This window comes from Oxyura jamaicensis, chromosome 7, assembly GCF_011077185.1.
Source record: "Oxyura jamaicensis isolate SHBP4307 breed ruddy duck chromosome 7, BPBGC_Ojam_1.0, whole genome shotgun sequence".
In the NCBI taxonomy this organism is placed as follows: Eukaryota; Metazoa; Chordata; class Aves; order Anseriformes; family Anatidae; genus Oxyura; species Oxyura jamaicensis.
The window spans coordinates 12,858,113-12,873,314 of NC_048899.1; the positions used below are offsets into that span (position 1 = coordinate 12,858,113).

At 34.7% G+C, this 15,202-nt stretch overlaps 1 protein-coding gene across 10 annotated transcripts in view; it reads right to left on the bottom strand.

The window, feature by feature from the left end:
• The window catches only part of ZNF385B (zinc finger protein 385B), a 169,141-nt gene that overhangs the window by 110,975 nt on the left and 42,964 nt on the right, over positions 1-15,202 (bottom strand). Inside the window, exon 2 of one of the 10 annotated variants that reach the window (XM_035331689.1) lies at positions 3,333-3,374. The exons of 8 other annotated variants lie outside the window; for them this stretch is intronic. The gene's annotated coding sequence lies outside the window, so the exon portion shown is untranslated. Of the gene's footprint in view, positions 1-3,328; positions 3,375-15,202 lie in introns of those variants that run through there. One more of the 10 variants, XM_035331688.1, reaches the window with a different exon arrangement.

A 15,202-nucleotide genomic window follows, 5' to 3' on the forward strand; every position in this document is an offset into this window, starting at 1 on the left:
ATAACACACCAAAAGCAAGAATTTCAGGAAAAAAAAAGAGGAAGGCTTAATAGATACAGTCAGGTTTAAAACTTTACATTATTTAACTCAAAGTTGTTATCTTTACCCTCAGGATTCCTCTAACCTTTAAAAAGGGCATAGCCTGTAACAATGGAGTGCTTACTAAATTTAATCTCATTTACTTACGTGCTTGTAAAAGAGTTAAGAAAGTATGCTAAAAATGTATATTAATAAAATCTGGAAACTCAAATGAAAACAAAGCATAATGCATATGAATGAATTCACATTTCACTTATATGGGAAAGTATATAGCATGATAAAAAAAACAATTGGTTTATCAGCGAATAAACTGTTTTTCAACAGCAAGGGAAAAAATAAAAATAGGTACTTGGATACCACTGAAATGATATTAAAAGAGAATATGTATTCAATTTTTTTTTCATAATTACAGATTAAATTTAGCTGTTTGCTCCAATTCAGTGACAGGCACGTATTACACATGTGGCTAGAAAAATGACAAACCTATTATATGTAAAACTCTAAAGCTCAGTTATAAATATGGTGAAATAATGGAAATACCCTGCTCATATTTATAACTCAAACCTGGATGATGTTTAAGTAGATTAGTACTGTACTATACAGAACCTTTCAGCCACTCCCCTTTGGTTTTCCTGGATTAATGTATTGTAGATTTATTTATTTTAGGAAAAAGAGCAAAGAATTTCTAAATGTTATGAAACTGATAAGCCACATATCCACTGACTACATAAATCTTACAGAAGTAATGAGTTAAATTTCAGTACCATATTCATAAAGCCTGAAAATGTTCATAAACAAAATTAAATTTCCAAAATAACTGCACACCTAATATTGTGAGGATTTGGAGCCTTATGAATGTTCTTGGTCAAAAACAAACAAAGGCAGTTAATCTAAGAAATGTATACTTGTGATAAATGTGAATATTATTTATGGAGAAAAGAGGATTACTAAGAAAAAATCTAGGAAGTGTGCAGACGTACAATTTCTCACACACAATGTAATTTTGGTGTATCTTACTGTATGTGCAATGATAAACTAAGCATGCAGCAGTGCTACATGCTGTATTCACATCAACTCCGAGCAGTCATAAGACTTGTTATTTCAACATATAATGAAAAATTTCTCTCTGAAGTTTCATTCTTTCTTTTGATATTATTCAACACTAAGATCGGGTACAACCACAAGTCTGTCACTAAAGAATAAAATTAGATAAATCTTTCTTTTTATCAGCTACATTCAAAATTTGAATGTAACTAAATAAAAGAATATATTGACTGAATTTGAGTAGTACTGTCAATGTGTTTAGACACAGTAACACAAGTTCAGGTTTATTAGGTATTAAATATACAAACTTCTCTACTTTACTGTAGAAACACAATCTACTTGAGCCTTTATTTATTTATTTAAGCAACTCTGACAGATTAAAATAGACAAAATCTAGAAACACATTAAAAGTCATTCTCCATCAATTGTGTAGAGCTTAGTAACATCAATACCACTTTGTATAATTTTTGATGACAGCACATTTCAATAAAACCACATTGGAACTTTACTTAAAAATGAAAATAATCTACCAAAGTAATAAACACAGAAAAAAAAAAAAAAAAAAAAAAAAAGCTCACAAATAGAAGGATGTGGGTGATATTATCTGAATTCAAATAAAATTAAGCAAATTCCAAGAAGCCTCCAATTATGACACATTGGACCTCAAATTTTCCACATCTAGCTCAGGATTTTCCAAAAAAAAAACAAACAAAAAAACTGGAGCACTTGACTCATCTCACAGAATGTGCCTGACTGTTTGACTTTGCTGTAACGTACAATCCGAGTGGTAGTCTGTACCAGTGGTGAAGCTCCAGGGTACAAGAGGTGGCATTGATTTTACTGCCTCTGAGTCACTGAATAGAAAGTTGTTTTTAATTACAAAGCTTCGAGACAGTTACTTAACAACTTAAGCACATACGCAAGTGCTCTGTTGGACTGCAAACTCAATACCTTGCTGAAACAAAAACGTATGCCACTTAGTTTAATCATTAAGCTGATATGCAGAGGATGAAGTAGCATACAAGTTTACCTTGAGTTTTCCTGGCTTTGCTAATTTTGCTCCATATCAGCAATATGGATATTAAAAAAAAAAAAAAAAAAAAAAAAAAAAAAAAAAGTTAGTACTGTTTTTTTCCCCAACAACAACTCAAAGCTGAGTTTTCAGAGAAAAAAAAAAAAAAAAAAGTAGTAACAAGAGCACTTCATATTAATGGATGAATAGAGGCTCACATTATTATGCAAGAAACACAGGTGTTTTTTTTGTTTTTTAGCACAGATTGTAAGCCAACTTGCCCTGTGGTATCATTTTTTTTTTTTCTGATAAGATTATCATATTAGTCATTCCTGTGGTTGATCACAAATAAATGTAGCTAGTAATTGAAAAATCAGGACCTAATTCAGCCATGAACCATAATTTTGCATTATTATATAGCTTTCTGCCAACTTAATATTCATATACTAAGATAGTTTAATGTTTTCCACAGGTGTTTGAAGACAGTCCAATCTGTCTAAAAGCAGAATTTTCAAGCTCCTCAACTCAATTCTTTGTACACTACCACCTTGAACAGGGAAATCAGGAACACATTTCTGGAGTGGAAATTGTTTCAAGGCTCCTACTGGATAAAGCAAGTGAGCCGCAGAAACCTTCCCTGAAGAGTGCTCAGAAGAAAGCAGCTTGGCAACATAAAACTTCACAAAACCTTTCAAATCTCAGAGGATCAAATGCACAATTCTAGATTTGGGGCACAAGGATCTGTAACTGCTTCAGAAACAGATTTTAGAAACTAATTAATAGTAGTAGTTGGTAAAACATTGTTTATTCTTATGCAATAGCTAAACTGTGCACAATAATTTTCTATGACAAACACACTGTGATTCAGCTTGAGTTTCATGAAGTGTGACTTGATCGCAGCTACAACGGTACATTTCTTCACAGATCTAATTTTGCAAGTGATAATTCTCCTTTGATCATTTGCTAATTTGAGAAGATAATTGAAGGACAGAGACCATCTGAAATCAACTACATGGGACACATTAAAAATACAAACAAGCTATGTAAACAAGAGCAACCCATCTTCTTTAACAAACTCAGAATATCAGTATTCCCCATAAATGGACTACAATGCCCTCACATTAGGGGCAATACCACTATGGTGTGCTAATCATGAATATCCTTGCACAGCCATTGGTGGGCTAAGCTTAATGACATGCCAGAAAAAGAATGTAAAGGACTAGACAGTAATACCTGCTATGGATGCCAAATTAGCCTATCTAGCTTCTGTTTTCAACATCTGAAAAAGACAAAAAAAAAAAAAAAAAAAAGTTCCTTAGTTCCCTTTTTGAACTATGCAGTGTTGCTGCAAACTCTTGCTCTTGGAGAAGGAGAAAGATCTTTACCTAATAAACTAAACAATGAAGGCAGTCAATGCCTTTACAAATGCAGTTGAGAATCATCTCCATCCTTCAGATCAATAATACACCCAAAAACTGCCAGTGAATATCCACTCCCTCCGTCGAAGACATCTTCATTCACAAGGGATACTGTCTGGAGTTTTCCTAATGGCATATACAGATCTGAACCATTCTCCTCCAAGATGCCGACAACCACAGCCATTTCATCATTCTCAACTGACAAAAATGAGAGTAAACAGTAGTTGAAAAGCTAAAAAATAACAAAAGAACAAAACCAACCAAGCAAACAACAAAACAACCCCAGTGTCACAAGTACAAGACACAGATACTTAAACTTATTATTCCTAAAGCCTGTAATTCCTCTTGCCAGGCACCCCAGAATATCTCATACACCACTATATATTTAGTTCATAAAACCTTCCTTCCTTGCAGTTTCCTTCTGTTTGCAGAAAGGAAGAACTGCATGCAACATGAAGTCAACACAACTCAAAGTAGTTCTGAGGGCATTCAGTATGACAGTGGTAAGTGTGTAATGTAACGAATAGAACATATTGTAATTTTACACACACTTGTTTACCTTACATATTAACAACCCAAAGGTAAATAGCAAACAATTCTAAAAAAGCAAACATAAACAATTTTAGTCTTATTTATGGTTACAACACACAACTGAGAAAAATGATTATTCTGAGCTTACCCTAGAAAATCATCAAGATTTGAGTTAGCTGAAAACCCAAAATAAGGGCTTCCAAAATATTTCCAGATGTTTCTCCAGAAAGATTATTTTAGTAATTTATGTCATTGTCACAAAGAGCTTGCCATATTTTTGAACAGCTATAATTAAAGCGCTGCAATTATGTTATGAAAGACACTTAAGTAATACATATCTCTCAGTGACTTGAACTAGTATGTCTTTTCCACTTTTGCTAGATGCTGTAGTCCTGAATTCCCAAGCATATTTCCTATGCTTAGACATAACAGGAAATAAATTGAAATGAGAACCAAATAATTTATGCCCTCATTATGAATATGCACAACTCTGAACTAATTGCAATTCACTGAAATCATCTGTCATTGCTTAGATGACTAGCACAGTACTTCGCCAGCCTCCATTTTGTAGTCTGAAATTAATTTTAGTTATTTTTGAATTCAACATGTGTGTATATTACACACAAGCATATATATCCCTATAAAAGTATAAATTGAAACACTGCTGTTTTAACCCATTGGACAAAAGACTAATAACCAAATCATTCTGAAAATCAAATCATGCTTTGAACAATGGCTTTAGTAATAGATTAGGTCATGCCTTTATCCCTGAAAGCCCAGTTATGAAGAAATACACTTCGAATCAATTCCACATGCCCATAAAACTGTGTGCAGAACTTGATTTCTTATTTTTAAGTTCTGTAATACTGTACTCTGCTTATTTCCAATATCTCCTTGGGATATGTTCTTGCACTCAGGTATTTCCTTGAGTTACATTCATGTACTTTAAGTGTTTTCACTTTCAGACATTGCTTAGACTTTTCTTCCCTTTTCTGTTTTTTTCATTATTGAAATGTTTAAAAGCATTTCAGAAGTTTCCTGTGATACAATCTTTACCAACTCCTATAAAAATAGCACAGTTTTTCTTTATCCATACCCTTTCCACACAGCTTCAATCTCCTAACATTTGAAAGAACCGTGTTCTTCTTCAGACTGTTTAGATCTTATTTTCTTTTGGTGTTTAAGATTTACTACCTGTGACATATTTTATTGCTTTATTTACTGGCTTCAGTGGCCCATTCTGGGAAGTAGGCAGATCAGCTACATGCACCCCTAAAGACAACGATGTTAATGACTCCAGCTGATGTTTCTACTTTTCCAGCCAATGGAAATGTGAGCCCTGTTCCTGTAAGCGGCATGTTTCCTGAAGCACTGCCCCAGCTCACACTAAGTGCTCACTACCTGGAACTACGCCAAATATATACCCTGGCCTGTTTCACAAGACTGTAGAAGACTACACTCAGTCACCTAACAAAGAAAGAGAAGTCATTTATGTTTTCCATGAGCAGGACTATTTAACGTAAAACCAGGTGAGATGTGAGAAGAAAAAAATTGTCTCCAGTAAAGTGGCTGAAGGCAAAGATAGTTCAGTAACAGGAAAATAAAAATCTGAAAGAGTATTTCCATTAAGCCTTTCATTTAAGGATCCCCAAGTCATTTAAAGACATTAATTCACTTAGCCTTCTAACACGTCATTTCTTTGTTCACATAGCAGAGAAAAAAAATCAATGTGCAAGTTTTTGCTCACAAATCTGACATGCATAAAACCAAAAAAAAAAAAAAAAAGATTTAAAAAATGCATGTTTTGGAAACTGTTCAGTTGCACACATCATAAAACACCCTAACAATGCTAAATTTCCTTTGTCCAGCAATATAAAACTGGCCATTCAATCATCACTAAATAAACAACAGAAATGAAAATTCATGCAACAAATACCTGTGACTAAGAAATTTGATTCCTCCCTTTAGCAATGAGAAAGAGGTGACAAACCTGAGGGAAACTATCCTTCTCTATCCTGCTACTAGCTCCTTCCAGTTACTGTGTCATCCCAGACAGACGGTGTAGACCTATCAGCAGTCACTCCAACTTTCTTGATACTCTTGTAGATACCTACATTCTAAGACATATGGACAAAATATTTAACACCATCCCAATGTCTCATGGTCAAAAAGCACTTTAACAGCACTTGACAGATGAAAAGGATGAACAGGTAGTGTAAAAGGACACTGATCAGCTTACATACATGTTTTAAAAACCCTTAAAATATACACAATTTTGTGTTTATATTTCAACAGAAGTACAGAAATTTAAGGTCCAGCAAGTATAAAAATTTGGACTCTGCATTTATCACTGAGGACCTGGAATCAAGATGCTGAAAACCTGGGCACGAGCAACATACCCCAGACACCACAACCCAAGGTAGAGAGTTAAGAGGTCTCTGATTTCTTCCTCTTACATTCTTCATAGCGAGAAAATCATCTGACTTTAGCAGAGTGACCATTTCTAGATTTATTTTTTCCTCCTACTTGCTATAGTGTCTTCATGCATTATATTTCAAAGTGGATTTTAAAGTTTGTGGGATAAAACTCTTTCCCATAATTTTATACAAGTCCAGCATAACAAAACCGTGGATTTTAAGACACGCTTGCAATATAAATAACCACTCAATTGTTATGGCATAAAGACAACAAGTTCTGAGTAAAATGCCTCTCATTTAAAATGATGATCATGACTGGTCCTATGCCAAGACAATCCTGAACACATTTTTAAAAATAAGAATATCACAAAGAAGTATAAAATCTTTTTTTCAAGTGTTTTTTTTTTTTTGATTGTTGTTGTTGTTATTTTTGCCACAAGGCTATATGAAGAATTATATATTTTTTCCATCTTGAAATTGAGATATACAGTAACTCCATATGTAAGATTCCCTTAATGGACATTCACTCAGTGGTATTTTGCATTATAATTTACAATATCTGTTCTTTTTTTTTTTTCTTTTTTCCTTTTTTTTTTTTTCCTCTGTTTTGTGTTATTTTTAATAGCATTTTATTAAGCCTCCACGCTCTACATCCTCACCAATTCTTATTACCATTTTGATACCCTATGGTGAAGCTGACAAGAAGCACTGTAGATGTGACAACCAGAAGCACAGAAATCTAGCAAGAAATTACTATGCAAATGTGTCTGGGAGAAGATAACATTAATAAATATTTGCTGACAGGCCTTCTGCTCTACTAGGAGGCACATTTATAATGAAAACTTAGCAGTAGTTTAAACCAAAGACCAGAAACCTCACATGTACTTCTGGCTGATGGATGACGAAGAAGAGGAAAAACACTTCTGCGTGTTGTCATTTTAGAGGAAGCAAGCCAATCTCACTACCTGAGATGAAAATATTTTCTTTCCAACTTCTCACATTCTATATATATATATTTGTAAATAAAACAAGTCTTTGTTTAGCAGTTACTAGCAACTTCCAAAACTGTGTATTTCAGAATACTCAGATAATCTCAGAGCTACCATTAAAAAATTTTGCTTTGAGTTAACTTTGCCTTGAGTTTAACTTGAGTTAATTCTACAGCTAAAGGAATGTACATCACAGGAAAGCATTCCACATTTTGACTTCACTGTAGAGAAAAAAAAATAAACAGTTCTAAAATTTGACACAAAATAAAATATAAGAGAAAGGGAGGAGACACTAGCAAGTGATCACAAAAAGAAAACATTTAGTTCTCAGTTTAGACTACAAAAGTGTAAGATGTTTCAGAAAAAAAAATGGCCTTGGGTAACTACTTAACCACAGCAGGGGGAACCAGAGGGAGTGCTCCTATGGCAAGAAAAAAGGAAGCAATTCAGAAGTGACCAATTTTTACCAGTCAATGACATGCAGAAAAGAGAACTCTGCTTCTATTTTAGTTTGAGTGGCTCCACACTAGAAAATGCTATAAAGCAACTTCCTTTTTTTTTTTTTTTTTTTTTTTAAAAAAAAATAAACCCTAACAGTGATTTTTCATTCTTAAAACAACAAATTGCAACATAGTTTTGTATCTATTCATGGCCTGTACTCTCAAAATCCTTCCACCCTGAATGAAGAGAGGTACACATATGTATCAGGGGTCATCCCGACACCACAACATGGGCTTAGATAAACAGCAGCTTATTACATTAAAAGGTCAAGTTTGCAAGCAATACAGAATTCACAGAAAAAAAAATCCTAGCAATGTTTAAATTTACAGAGCTTTTTCACTCCTACTTCTGTGGGAGAAAATTTGGTAACAGAAAAAGGCCATATTCTTTCAGCACGCCCTTTGGAGTCAAAAATCCTGAACACCAATTTGCAAGGTATAGAGAGATTAGCATTATGCATTACAGTCACAGGCTTACGAGTAAGCCTGTTAACGGGGACATGTTGTCCAGGCAGTTTTGTGCAATTAAACTGTAAGCACTACTTTAAGTAAAACAGGAAGGAATTAGTCATCCAAATAAATTAGTATGCTTACACTGTGCCTCCACTCCTCCCACAAACTACAGAAAGAAAGCTTTGTAGATGGATGGATGTGGGTGCTGTGGACACTTTCCAAACGAGTTGAAGACATCCCAAGGATAATAGTCTGAATATCACACAGCATGGTATTGTTCCTAAACAATACAGATGAAATGGGAAAAGACAAAAGATAATAGGCCAGGTACTAGTACTGGTGTACTGAAAAAGACAGACTCTATGAAGTTATTTACGTTGTTGGACTGTGGATATTCATGGTTTCAAAACTTCAGGTAAAAATATATACTGAACTTCTGTCAGGTAAATCACATGCTGTGTCTTTACAAACTGCCTAGGAAATAGGCAGAAGATTCTGTACTTCCTATCTGTTGTGTCTTTACTGAGGATATGCTTTAGATAAAAGTCTTTGAAATTAATACTGATAAAATTACCTGAAATATTAAACATGATATAATGGAAATCCAACTAAAACTAAACTCCCCCTTTGATATTAAGCTTCATGCATCTGCCAAAAAACAAACAAGCAAAAAACAACGGTTAGCATAAGTTTAGATGACAAAAGTCACTGCACAATCATGCATAAACACCATCCTAGGTGGTATCAAGAAATGGTCGTACAACTGCTGCATTGCTGTTCCCTATTTAACATAGAGAGCTAGAATGGAGGCTAACCTCTACAGAAGAGAAAAACAGGGTGGGTATACCACAGGTGGGGGATTCAACCTGGAAAACAACTGTCCTTTCACAAGTGCTCTCTGAGAAAAGCTTGAGCCTGCCAGCTGAAAATTAACTGCAGGAGAAGAAAGAATAGAAAAAGACCAGAAAAAAAAAAATTACAAAAAAACTGGTAGCATGCTACTAACTTGATACTAAGAGCTTTATGCACACAGTTCTGGCTGAAACAGTATTTGTTACTGGTAAGAGTACATCGTGAAGACTTCAAAAAACAGGACCAACCATTCTGCTATTGTGGAGGCAAAGCTGTCATTTTGATTCATTGGAGAGTCCCTGAGACCATGGATGCAAACCATGTTATTAAAAGAAAAAGGTAAAAGATAGTCTTTCCAGATGTTACATGATTTGTGTTTGTAATTGCATGCTTAATACAAACAGTACTGGACTTTAAATCAAGCTACCTGGGCATTTTAAAAGGAGAATGTGTCTAATAGGCAATTTAATAGTAGGGAAGAAAATGCACCTCACAGCTTATAATTAGAAAATTCAAATTAGAATTAAAATGAAATTAACAGCTACAGCGGTAAAGGATTCTTTAAATAATTTAGCAGTGTAACAGATAAATTCATCAGTTCCTGAAGTCCTCAGGTTAATCAGAGACACATCCAAGTTCAATGTGTTCTAGTTCAGTTGCAGAGTTATTGGACTTAACACCAAGTACTCACATACTAAGGAAAGCGATTTCTTCTACTGAAGGAATTAATGTTTGTGATTATTTTGTGTTACTGTACAAGAGATATGGCTAAGGGATTCCTTTAGTCCTCAAAATCTTCCAGCCCCATTACTCATTTGATTTTGCTTATACCAGAAGAATCAGGCTAGACCATACATGGGTTACAAATTCTTTGACTTCCAAAAGTCTTGGTAACAAACTCACTTTGATCCGTGTAACAGGAATATTTTCCTCATTATTCTCAGTTAATTGGTATATGTCCCTTCAGACTTTACTTGGCTCTGGCAGCAAGTTGCTCCATGCCACAATGGCACAAGTATTCAGCAACAAGGACAAAAAAAAAAAGTTCTGGTTCCTCAAGACAGTGGTTCTACAAACGGTACTGTGTGTCTGCACTGTCACTCGGTTTTACTCTAACACCTGAAAGCTTGAGTTTGCAGAACAATTTCTACTGACCCTAGAACTCTATTAAAGGTAGGTAATAAACAATGTGTTCATGCAAATGGTCCAGAAAACAATATAGTGAGTAAATGGATTTCAGTTTCAGGATGGGTAGCGTATTTCCAATTGGTTTCTTGCAGATTATCATCACTCATCAAGTTGCTGTTTTGATGTATTTATGTCGCATCATTTCTAGCTATATTTTGTGACCATTCATGATAAAAATTGCAATTTTTTTCACCCATGTTCCAAGCATGCTCTTTATCTTACACATAGGCACCTTGCCCAGTCTTTCCAAACTCCTGACATTTTTCCAGCAGCATTTCTTTGCCACAGAGAGATCAACACTGAACAAATGAGGCATATCCTCTTTCAGAGGGGCTGAATCAGTTCCCTTCTGCACAGTACACAGCTGTCAGTCCTGAGAATTAAAACCCCTGGTGCAGGAGGGATCAGGCTCAGAGCAGTCAAACAGGCTGCTAATCAGCAACCAGCAGAAAGAACACACTCCTGCTCTCCACTCTGTAGTTATTCAATTAATTCATGACAATTCTTGTGATTTGCATGCTTATCTCAGTATATTTTAAACAGTTAAAGTAACTTTGATGCATTGCATCAACATTGCAAAAGGAAGACTTGAAGCAACCAGGGTAATGTGCTCACTATCAATGTGACCCCAGGTTTTCAAACAGGGAGAGCAGTAAAAGTACAAATACTAGAATTGAACTTAATTTGCGCAGTTTATCCACTTCAAGTCTGGAAAATCATAACATAACCAAAGCAAAACAACAACAGCAACAACAACAACAACAAAGATAAACAAAAAATGACTGCAGTTGGTCTAAGACAGGTTATGGAATGGCAGATGTATACATTCTGTTTAGTATTTATGCAAAAGAGATGCATAATATGATCATAAACATGGCTTGTCTTTGCCTAAGTAGATAGCCCAGTGCAATTAAGTGCAAAAGACAGGATCATTATCTACTAAAACCTGCTCTTTCCTTCTGTCATTGGAGTCTTGACATGAAGTGTGACTGCAATCTATACCCTTAGCTTCATATAGGTCCATGAATTTCACAGTGATGCTTAGTTTTCAATAAATTAACGGTCCTTCAAATATATTTCCTGTATATACAAGACCACCACCTAGAAAAATCGATACTAACAAACTCCAAAAAGCTTCTTTTTGAAAGTATATAATTTTTCAGTGAAGGTGGCTGGAAGTTCTAGTTGAAACAATAATAATAAAAATTAAATCATCTGACAAAATTATTATTTAGTAAGTTATTCTTAACCTTTTGAATATTGTTCTATTTAAAAACATACCTATTTGGCACAAAATGGACTTCTAAAGAAAAGAGACCAATTTGGTACATTAAATTGCATTTCTAAACACAGATAAGAATGTGAAGTACATCGTATTTATTCAAATACTAGTCTTTTGCTATACAAATATAAAGCAATACAAAATACTTAAAAATCAAAACACTTGTGTTTTTCTTTAGAATTATTTTTCTGATAAGTTGTACACTTCCTCAAAACAAATTTTAACTTTCTCTACAAAGAAGTTTCACAGATTTCTTAAAATATACATTTAAAATTAACAAAAACAAAAGATACACTGCAAAATTCGTGCTTTCCAGCCACTTGCCTATTCAGCTGTGATCAACTTCATTTCTAGTTTACAAACACAGTGAAAGGAGGCAAAACTCAAGGATGCTCAGCATCCCCCACCTTGTGGGGCAGAATGCTGCACTGCTGCACCCCTCACATTAACTTCACTTTCTGCAGACAGAAAGATGAGAGACCAGATCAAGCTAGCAGCCAGGAAGTGAAAAACAGAACACACACACACACCGAAAAACAACAAAACAAAAAACAAAAAACAAACAAACAAACAAACAAAAAAAAAAAAAAAAAAAAAAAAAAAACAGTGCATATCTCTTAAGTAGTATATCCCCCCAAATACCACATTACTTTGTGTCTTGATACCATGCAAAAATTCAAAAGGTGGAATTATCAGTGACCAGAAGCTGTATTTTCTTCTGACCTAATTCAAACTCCTATTCATGAAAAATACCCAACATTCTGTGAACACTAACATTATATATTTATGTTAAATGCAAAATAATCACCACTAATGTCTCCGGTAAAGCATGCGTGGGAGGGTAGGTGGCTTCAGAAGTGTGGAGCACCCTGACTCAAGTGGAGCTGCCGTTTCATTTCATGCATCAGGATGCAGCAATACCTTCTGCTCTCCACAAGCATCTTCCTCTTATTTTAATTTACTTCTTAATTGCTACATCATAAGTAAAAGCTCTACTCTAAATTTCCCCCTCTTCACCACCATGCACATTAACATCTTTCCAACAAGTGAGCATAAGTATCAAAAACAAGAGGAGCCATGCGTTCAGATTGCAGAGCACCATCAGAGCACAGAAAGCCATTTTATAAACCATTTTATAATGTTTATAAAGTTTATAATGTTTATAAAGTTTATAATCCATCCTTGCCATAGCTCATTTGGCCCCTTCTCAGAAGACTCATATACTTGGACCTAATCATTGAATATTTTTGTGAACATCATGATAGTTTTGAGTAAAATCTGATCAAACCGTTTGTAAAATGCTTCTGAATTGATACCTGTTTATAAATTAGAAAATACAACCATATAATAAATCACTTATGAAATTATGTTCATTTAAAGATTTTTTTTCATAATTACCTAATAGTTTGAATACATATTTTCAAACTAATTGTTCCCCACGTTATTTTTTTCTCATTTTATCACTTCACTTCTTTGCCAGTGGGTATCTTGATATACTTGAGAGCAACAGGATATTTCTGCCTCAACTGAGTAACTGCTAGTGAATAATATGAAATATCCTAAGTTCCAAACACTGCCAATTTGCAACAGAAATCTTGTAGAATTTTGGAATTTATCAAGCATTTAGATAAATAACCTTGTCACCCAAATATTCCTGGGTGAATATTCTCTTACAAAGCATAACTAGCTAACAGACCGTTCATTAGTTGTTGCTAATTAGTTGTAGCATATGATAAACAAAATGAAAAAGGGACTACAATATTTTTGCTTGTTTCTGCCAAATAATAACTTGTTTCTATCACTAGTTCTTAACAAAAAATCTGGTATGACAAATCTTTAAATTTTTTTTTTTTTTTTTGTAGACATGGTTATAAAAAAAGGATGGCTTCATGATGATTTAATCTTCAGTTAATAAACTGATGCTCAAGCTTTGGCTTTTCTGAAAGTCTGCACCCTGCTCACCAGCTAGAGTGACTGAAAAGCTTGAATATTTCAGAAGTAAACTGGGTACATAGGTGCCAACTACTACTAACTTTTTTTTTTTCCCCTTAAAGAGATCGCTACAATGATTGCTTAATATAGGGTGCATTTTTACTATTCAGGACCTTACCAGAGACATATCAGGCTTCAGTGGTACCACTAACAAAGCTGGCCACAATACACTAATTGCAATTCCTAACAATAAACTTCAGTGGTTTCCAGCTAGTCTGCTTTTTCTTGATGAAGTGATTTCTGTGACTCTTTATCCAGATGTGCCACTCTAAAGCCTAGAAATCTTCCTCACCTCTTTATTTTCTCCATGGTCTATTTAAGTATGTTTTGCTGATTTAAAAAAAAAAAAAAAAAAAAAAGACAAAAAAGAAAAAAAGAAAAAAGTGCCGCCTTTTCTTCTTAGTCCCAGAAATATGATTTCATTCTACCTATTATGAAACAAAACGTTTCAGGATGTCATCATTGTGAACACTCTAGGCTGAGTGAGAAGAGACTGCACATATATGAAAATTTAGAATCCAGTTTGAACAAAATGAAAAAAAATAAAAATTAAACAACCCTCACGGATTTCTACCCTTCCCTTCCTCTCTGTTTCCCCTCGTATGAAGTATCCTAAAGAAAGGAAATGGAGGCCCCTGGGTGGAAGTCACAAGCTTCCATATGATAAGTTCTGACTTCTGAATCATGTTCTTACAGAATGCTTGATGAGAGCAGAGGGGAAATAACAGTAATGTTGTCCTGTATTAAATCCCACTACAGAGAACTACATAAGTTAAATTTTATGTATAAATAAGTAAATAAAAATGAAGGCAGGGAAGAGCTCCTGGGTAGGTTCTTGACTCAAGAACAGGTTCTTACCAGTACACTTGTGACTTGTCTTCTGTCTCTAACTCAGTAAGAGTATAAGTAGCACCCAACTGAACAGTTCTACCACAACAGAAGAAAACAACAACCACCACCAACACCCACAGACAAGAACAGCTCAGAATTCCCTGGACCTTTAAACACCTTTTAACCACCAGTCTTTCAAGAGCAGGAGTTCAAGCTCACACATATTGAGACAAACAGATTTCATACGCTGTCCAATGCAACTGCAGAAACAAGCAAGTGGTATCACCAAATGTATCATGCCAAGAATTCTTATCCAGCCAGAAGTCTGACATTTTCACGTTGCTTAGCAAGAAAAGTTTTCCCACCACTGATATGCATTCAGTCATGTCTTTTCACTCACCTAACTCCTAAAACACACTATGAATCTGAAAAATCTCAGTCCTTAATTTGAAGAAAATATATTTCTCTATTCAGAGTTTAAAAAAAAAAAATCCTCTCCACCCCCCACCCCCAAAAAAAACAACACAAAAACAAACAAAAAATACCATTATCATCCCCTCTGAAGATCTGCCCTGATCATTCGCTGTCAAAAACTTTCATTGGGGTAGGTCCAAGACCTACCCAAGGCTAAGGAATTTTGCCTTTTATCTGTCC